We start from the raw sequence: 9,644 nt of genomic DNA, 5'->3' as shown, positions 1-9,644 counted from the left end.
AAGTTTACTACGGGTTGGTAACAGGCTGATTGGTCGGCTATTTGAGCCAGTAAAGGGTGCTTTACTATTCTTGGGTAGTGACTTTTGCTTCCCTCCAGGCCTGAGGGCACACACTTTTTTAAAAACTTAGATTGAAGAGATGGCAAAAAGAAGTGGCAATATCGTCTGCTGTCATCCTCAGTATTTCTCATCCAAGTTGTCAGAACCAGGTGGCTTGTCATTGTTGATAGACAACAATACTTTTTTCACCTCTTCCACACTCACTACGGAATTCAAAATTACAATGCTTGTCTTTCATAATTTGGTCAGTTATACTTCTATGTGTAGGTTCGGCGTTTGTTGCTGGCATGTCATGCCTAAATTTGCCAATCTTGTCAATTTAAAAAATCATTAACCTCTAGTGACACCCCATCCCGTGAACGGGACCGTTGTCATCATCTGACACTAATTAGCATAACGCAACGGACATAAATATTCCTAGAAAATATTCCTATTCATGAAAATCACAAGTGAAATATATTGGAACACAGCTTAGCCTTTTGTTAATCACCCTGTCATCTCAGATTTTCGAAATATGCTTTACAGCCAAAGCTAGACAAGCATTTGTGTAAGTTTATCGATAGCCTAGCATAGCATTATGCCCTGCTAGCAGCAGGCAAACTTGTCACGAAAATCAGAAAAGCAATCAAATTAAATCGTTTACCTTTGATGAACATCAGATGTTTTCACTCACGAGACTCCCAGGTAGATAGCCAAAGTAAATTTTTTCCCAAAATATTATTTTTGTAGGCAAAATAGCTCCGTTTGTTCTTCACGTTTGGCTGAGAAATCGACCGGAAATTGCGGTCACGACAACGCCAAAAAATATTCCAAATTAGCTCCATAATATCGACAGAAACATGGCAAACGTTTAGAATCAATCCTCAAGGTGTTTTTCAAATATCTATTCGATAATATATCAACCGGGACAATTGGTTTCTCAGTAGAAGCGATTGGAATAATGGCTACCTCTGTACTTTACGGAGATTTTCTCCGGGAGCATCATGTGACCACTTGCGCAATGTAGCCCCCTACGGCTATTCTTCAACATAAATGCGTAAAACTACGTCACAATGCTGTAGACACCTTGGGGAATATGTAGAAAGCGTAAGCTGGTTGATGGCACATTCACAGCTCAATAGGGACTCATTGGAACGCAGCACTTTCAAAATATGGGGCACTTCTGGATTGGATTTTTCTCAGGCTTTCGCCTGCAACATCTGTTCTGTTATACTCACAGACAATATCTTTACAGTTTTGGAAATGTTAGCGTGTTTTCTATCCAAAGCTGTCAATTATATGCATATTCTAGCATCTTGTCCTGGTAAAATATCCCGTTTAAAACGGGAACGTTTTTTTTTTTTTTTTTAAAGTAGTTTGCAATATCCGTGGGTTTTGTGATGAATGAGCCATCTGATTCAATGAATGATGCAGCTGAGTTGACCTTTTTTCCCAAAATTTTATTTAAGGTGCTCCAAAGATTTTTACTACCATTCTTTTTTATCATTTATCTTTGTTTCATATGTATAGTTTCTTCTTATTTTTGTTATGTTTAGTCACATGGTTTCTCAATTTGCAGTAGGTTTGCCAATCGGTTGTGCAGTCAAACTTTTTTGCCATTCCTTTTTTCCTCATCCCTCTCAACTTTAACATTTTTCAATTCCTTATCAATCCATGGGGATTCAACAGCATTCAACAACATTTTTACAGTAATTTTCTTAACGGGTGCATGTTTATTAGTAACTGGATTAAACAATTTCAGAAATGTGTCAAGCGCAGCGTCTGGTTGCTCCTCATTACACACCACAGACCTCAAATATTCTTTACATAGCCAACATAGGAATCACTACAAAACCTCTTGTAGGACCTCTAATACACTATATTCTTTAGCCTTTAGAACTTTGGTTTTCCTAGATACAGTGGGGCAAAAAATATTTAGTCAGCCACCAATTGGGCAAGTTCTCCCACTTAAAAAGATGAGAGAGGCCTGTAATTTTCATCATAGGTACACTTCAACTATGACAGACAAAATGAGAAAAAAAATCCAGAAAATCACATTGTAGGATTTTTAATGAATTTATTTGCAAATTATGGTGGAAAATAAGTATTTGGTCACCTACAAACAAGCAAGATTTCTGGCTCTCACAGACCTGTAACTTCTTCTTTAAGAGGCTCCTCTGTCCTCCACTCGTTACCTGTATTAATGGCACCTGTTTGAACTTGTTATCAGTATAAAAGACACCTGTCCACAACCTCAAACAGTCACACTCCAAACTCCACTATGGCCAAGACCAAAGAGCTGTCAAAGGACACCAGAAGCAAAATTGTAGACCTGCACCAGGCTGGGAAGACTGAATCTGCAATAGGTAAGCAGCTTGGTTTGAAGAAATCAACTGTGGGAGCAATTATTAGGAAATGGAAGACATACAAGACCACTGATAATCTCCCTCGATCTGGGGCTCCACGCAAGATCTCACCCCGTGGGGTCAAAATTATCACAAGAACGGTGAGAAAAAATCCCAGAACCACACGGGGGGACCTAGTGAATGACCTGCAGAGAGCTGGGACCAAAGTAACAAAGCCTACCATCATTAACACACTACGCCGCCAGGGACTCAAATCCTGCAGTGACAGACGTGTCCCCCTGCTTAAAACTTGTTGAGGATAGGGGGCAGTATTTTCACTTTGGATGAATTGCGTGCCCATAGTGATCTGCATCCTACTCTGTCCTAGATTGCTAATATATGCATATTATTATTACTATTGGATAGAAAACACTCTGAAGTTTCTAAAACTGTTTGAATTATGTCTGTGCGTATAACAGAACTCATAGGGCAGGCAATTTTCCAAACAAGAAGTGAAATTCTGAATGTGGGTCAACTTTGACGTCATCGCCCTTCCTTTCCCAACAAGATATGGATCTGGTAGCACTTCCTACGCCTTCCACTACATGTCCTCATTCAGTAGAACGTGGAATGCAGCTTTTGGTGTGAACTTTGACCGAACGGGAGGGGAAATAGTCACTGTCCCGACAGAATGCCATTTTCCTGTGGCGCATTTCTCTGTGGGTGCCACCGTCGTTCCATTTGGCTGCAGCTGAAAACGTATGATCCAGTTGGAATGTTATTGGATATATATGATAATAACATCCTGAAGATTGATTCTCTACTTAGTTTGACCAGTTTATTCGACCTGGAATATATATTTTTGAAGTTTTCGTGCGAGTTGTCCTGGACCAGCTTCAGCTTTTGGGCACGTGAGCTGAAAGTGGTAGCAAATGCAGCTAATTGGACACTAATTATGGAACAAAACAATGATTTATTGTGGAACTAGGACTCCTTGCACTGCATTCTGATGAAAGATCATCAAAGGTAAGGGAATATTTATGATGTAATTTCGTATTTCTGTTGACTCCAACATGGCGGAGAAATACTTTTACGTCTGAGCGCTGTCTCAGATTATTGCATGGTAGGCTTTTTCCGTAACGTTTAAAAAAAATCTGACACAGTGGTTGCATTAAGAACCAGTGTGTCTTTAATTATATGTAGAACATGTATCTTTAGTCAAAGTTTATGATGAGTATTTCTGTTATCTGGCGTAGCTTTCTATAATTCCTCTGGATATTTTGGAGGCATTTCTGAACACGGCGTCAATGTAAACATAGTTTTGTGGATATAAATATGCATATTATCGAACAAAACATGAATGTATTGTGTAACATGTCATATGAGTGTCATCTGATGAAGATTTTCAAAAGGTTAGTGATTCATTTTTATCTCTAATCCTGCTTTTGTGACTCTATCTTTGGCTGGAATAAATGGCTGCGTTTTTCCTTTGATTTGGTGGTGGTCTAACATAAATATATGCTGTGTTTTCGCTGTAAAACATTTAAAAAATCGAACATGATGGGTAGATGAACAAGATGTTTATCTTTCATTTGAGGTATTGGACTTGTTAATGTGTGAAAGTTAAATATTTCTAAAGAATAATTTTGAATTCCCTGCGCTACCTTTTCAGCTGAATGGGGGGGTTCCCCTCAGGGAACGCCTTGCCATATTAAGCCAGTACATATCCAGGCCCGTCTGAAGTTTGCTAGAGAGCATTTAGATGATCCAGAAGAAGATTGGGAGAATGTCATATGGTCAGATGAAACCAAAATATAACTTTTTGGTAAAAACTCAATGAATGGGGCCATGTATCGTGAGATTGAGTGAAAACCTCCTTCCATCAGCAAGGGCATTGAAGATGAAACGTGGCTGGGTCTTTCAGCATGACAATGATCCCAAACACACCGCCCGGGCAACGAAGGAGTGGCTTCGTAAGAAGCATTTCAAGGTCCTGGAGTGGCCTAGCCAGTCTCCAGATCTCAACCCCATAGAAAATCTTTGGAGGGAGTTGAAAGTCCGTGTTGCCCAGCAACAGCCCCAAAACATCACTGCTCTAGAGGAGATCTGCATGGAGGAATGGGCCAAAATACCAGCAACAGTGTGTGAAAACCTTGTGAAGACTTACAGAAAACGTTTGACCTCTGTCATTGCCAACAAAGGGTATATAACATGTCATTGCCAACAAAGGGTATATAACAAAGTATTGAGATAAACTTTTGTTATTGACCAAATACTTATTTTCCACCATAATTTGCAAATAAATTCATTAAAATCCTACAATGTGATTTTCTGGATTTTTTCTTCTCATTTTGTCTGTCATACTTGAAGTGTACCTATGATGAAAATTACAGACCTCTCTCATGTTTTTAAGTGGGAGAACTTGCACAATTGGTGACTGACTAAATACTTTTTTGCCCCACTGTATATACTGTATTCTATGCCATTCTACGGTATCTTAATCATTTAATAATGTTTACGTATCTGGTATTACTCATCTCATATGTATATATTTTTTCTATACTATTCTACGGAATCTCATTCATTTAATAATGTTTACATATCTTGCATTACAAATCTCATATGTATATGCTGTATTCTATACTATTCTTCTGTATCTTAGCCACTTAATGTTTACATATCTTGCATTTCTCATCTCATATGGATATACTGTTTTCTATACTATACTATTCTAGTCCGTTCAGCTCTGAGTCCGTTCGCTCATCTATATGTATGTAGTCTTATTTCATTCCAACTTAGATTTATGTGTATTGGTTATATGTTGTGCAATTTGTTAGATATTACCACACTGTCGGAGCTAGAAGCACAAGCATTTAGCTACACCCGCAATAACATCTGTTGATGTGTATGTGTCCAATACAATTTGATTTCATTTGAATTAGTGGACTGAACTTGGGATCCACACACACACACACACACACACACACACACACACACACACACACACACACACACACACACACACACACACACACACGCACACAGTAGGTGTAGAATTCCCATTAGAGTTATTATTGTGAGCAGCATTAACCTTAACTGTCCTGCAGCACCATCGTCTATCTCTTTAGCTACATAGTAAATGTACCGTACAGATAGCAGCTCATTTCCTCATTCTACACAGCATGCCTATTCAGCAACATTAGATACCTCTTACATGATTCACTATTATGAGCAATGAGTAAGGGTGCCATTAGAAATGATTTATCAATTCCCATATTCAAAGCATTTCCATCCAAGGGTTAGTGTATAGAGGTTTCATTATAATGGTTGTCGTTTGCCTTTTCTGAGTCACAATGTCAACCTTAGTTCAGCACTGTAGATTTTGATCATTGAGGAACATCTAAGACATCTGTTCATAAAATGTATACTTTTTGGTGTGATGTTCAAGCTATAGGATGCTGTATAAAGATTACGGAAAGAGCACAGTCTAGATATGTTTGACAAAACATTGTGTTTACTCTATGTGTGGCAACAATGGAATGGTTTTTCTAAGGATTAGTGGGGAATGTTGAGTGCAAATTTCTCAATATCATGACAAAGCAAGAAAAACAAGATCATAAGACCTGAGTCTGTATATTTAACTAGTGACTGTTGAACACACATTGAGGGCCAGATTTAAGTTTCAAAGATTGCATAGTTGTTTCCCAGTGGGGATAAAATAACCAAAAATAAACCTTGAACATTACACTGTTTTCATTCAAACCTTACCTTACATAATCCTCCTCTTATCCTTTTTGTGAGCCTTTAGTAATCTGTTTAATTTCCTCTGGAAAAAACAAGTGCAAACTTTGCACCCAATTATTAGTCAATCTGACCCTACCTCGTCTGACTTGACAGGATCTGTCATCTGATGTAAAAGTGTCATATGAGAGTTTCCCAAAAATGTAAAAGTGCACTTGCACTAAGATCATCTGTCCATTGGTAGGTAATGAACCAAACAATGAACATAATGCTAAATATCATCTTTAAGTTTCGAGGAATTAGTCACAGTTCAGTTAATTATTTGTGTTGTCTCAAAGAGCATACACAAACCTATTTACAGTGTGAATGGTAAGCAACCATTATCATCGACAAATATCTCCAGTTTTGGTATCTGTGGTAAAACATCATTGTAAATAATATTTTTTTTGATTGACATATGACTACGTAGTTGAGGTGAATAAAACAAGCCATTTAATGTATTACTCTATTGAAAAACCTGAAAAAATGTTCTAGATGAACCACTGAATGTACTTCCCGAAACGGAACCGAAACCTGTGTGGTTTAAACTGAAGACGGGGGCTACACAGTTTCCAGCAGCACACTGGTTCAGTCTCAGTCTCCATTGTAGATATACAATAGATAGATGGGACATCCCCCTCTGAAGCACTATTTGTCTGAAAATCTAACTGCCATTTTTTATTAGCAACTTTTTCATTTTAAGCACAATTAGCATAGCATCCGTCAAAATAGAAGCTATATCATACTGTGATAAAATACAAAATATAGACGTGTGTTTCTGGATGCTATATATCTATAATGTCAAAGAGCGAACCGCAGCAGCACTCAGTGTCAACGGGAAGTTCACTGGGGTGGTAAACATCTCGACTTGTGTCCCAAATGGCACCCTATTCCCTTTATATTACTTTTCACCAGGGCCCATAGTGAATAGGGTGTTAGTTGGGATGCTACCCATAAGCTGGGTTTTACCACATAAAGCACAAATACTTTTATAGTGTTGCAACCTTTCCTGTACTGTATGACACTGTCTCCACATGATATCCTGTATGTCACTACTGAATGTGTACTGTATTTCTTAGTTTATTTATACACATAACAGGTGTTTGATGCTTTGCATCAATGGTTATAGGCCTACTGTCACGCCCTGACCTTTATTATTTTTGGTTAGGTCAGGGTGTGACGAGGGTGGTTTGTTTAGTTTTGTATTGTCTAGGGGTTTATATGTTTATGGTTGCCTAGATTGGTTCTCAATCAGAGGCAGCTGTTTATCGTTGTCTCTGATTGGGGACCATAGTTAGGTAGCCATATTCCTTGGGTAGTTTGTGGGTTCTTATTCTATGTTTAGTTGCCTGTCTGCACTAGCCATATTAGCTTCACATTTTGTTGTTTTGTATAGTTTGTTCAGTGTTCTTTCTTTATTAAAGAAGTATGTACGCTTACCACGCTGCGCCTTGGTCTCCTCCATATGACGACGTGACACCTACTGACGAAGCACCTTCTCTCTTACAAAAACATCTGTCTTTCTGATTGGAAACAAGGGTGTGATTTGTAAAACGCAATTCTCTGTGGTGCGTTTGAATTTAATGGAACGTTGTTTTCCTCAATATAACATATAGCTGATATCTAATGGGAACCCAGGTTATTGGAAATAATCATCTGTTTCATTGTCTTCACTCTCCGTTTCAATCCGTAGGCCTATAACACTGTGTGAACTTTATGCTCAAAGGATGTTAGTCACTGTGCAAGTATGGTACACTCTGTTTGAATCAAATAAAGTTCCATTTTGTTTTTAACAAAAAACAGCTGCAAGAGGGACAATATTTAGATGTTTGTTTCAGCCTTGGTCAGGATGTTGACAGTGCGTTGGTAAGGAACAAATAAAACAAACATACTAATATCCTATTCAGGCAAGTTTATTTATTTAAGATTATTGGTATTTTAGGGTGGATGTGAAGGTAAATTGGCATAGAGATGTAACCAAAACTATCACACGCAGAGAAGGCAATGAGTAAGTAATGAGAATTATTACAATATGTGAAGGAAAATGCAGTACATTATAACAACTTCCTCACCAACACGCTCAGTGACCTGTCCTCTTCCTCTTCCTTCTCATGTAAGACATCCTGTCACTGAAGTTAATGGCTAGAGACGAAATCAATGAACAGTGTCAAGTGTTAGCTAAGTGATTGATGGTGGTCCTCTGTAGCTCAGTTGGTAGAGCATGGCACTTGCAACACCAACATAGTGGGGCGGCAGGTAGCCTAGTGGTTAGAGTGTTGGGCCAGTAACCGATCGAATCCCTAAACTGACAAGGTGAAAATCTGTCATTCGGCCCCAGAACAAGGCTGTTAACCCACTGTTCCTAGGCCATCATTGTAAATACGAATTTGTTCTTAACCTCTCCTCTCTGACTTGCCTAGTTAAATAAAGGTTAAATAACAAATAATAAATAAATAGTGGGTTCAATTCCCGGGACCACCCATACATAAAGAAAATTGCATGCCTAAGTCACTTTGAAGAAAAGTGTCTGCTAAATGGTATATTATAATGTCAAATAGTGTACATCCATTACAACACAACATCTTCTCAGTGTTACTATTTATGAACAAGCTACAGTAGAATGGCAATTACTAATGTAATTAGAGGCTTCTTACTCATCAAACTCGTGTATAGCCATGGTCTTATTATAATATTCTCATCAGTGACAGAAGCTTTCGATATAAAAATCAACCATAATGTGTCGTAATCTACAGTTACAGTTGAAATACTTTGGGGGCTATTCTATTCCTGATGACTAGCAGACACTAGCTCTCCATTAAACTTTGAAATGGGTTTTAAAGAATCTTACCAGCTTGAGAGGGATGGAATGGTCTAAGCTAAGGCCACATGAGTCATCGCAACACAGTGGTGTAGAACCAACCCAACCACACTCCCAACCACTCACAAAGCATGGCATCCTACTTGACTGTTGCAGCATTCTTCCGCTCAAAGGATGTTTGTGTATTCCCTGATGCAGAATTAGAAGATAGTCCAATAATTAGGGATGTTTTAAGGATGTCACAAGAGTTCTTAAACATGCTGTGAGTTAGTTTGAACTGTGTCCATTTAGTTAGGGCGCGATCCAAAGCATTTGGGAGCTGTTATGTCCAACATTTCCTCATGGTTTAAAAGTGATATTCTATTTATTGGTGTTTTCAATTTGTATATAGTTGTTAGAAGTGAAAGAGTTGTGTTACAATATCTCTATCATCACAGCTCAACATAAAAACCATGGAATGGAATGTGACATGTGACATGTATGAAGTTCCCCTGATTAGGTTTCCAGGGCACACATTATGCAGATCCAAGACAAACGTGACTTGAGTGATCGAACACGGAAGATTGAATTAGTGAAGAAATGCTGTTAGACTATAAAATAAGAAAATGCTTCAGAACGCCCCAATCCGAGCCTGGGAAAGTCTGAGAAATTGTTTAAATCCC

Source organism: Oncorhynchus mykiss, chromosome 5 (genome assembly GCF_057628025.1).
Source record: "Oncorhynchus mykiss isolate SJ-2025 chromosome 5, ASM5762802v1, whole genome shotgun sequence".
In the NCBI taxonomy this organism is placed as follows: Eukaryota; Metazoa; Chordata; class Actinopteri; order Salmoniformes; family Salmonidae; genus Oncorhynchus; species Oncorhynchus mykiss.
This window is presented reverse-complemented; position numbering follows the sequence as displayed.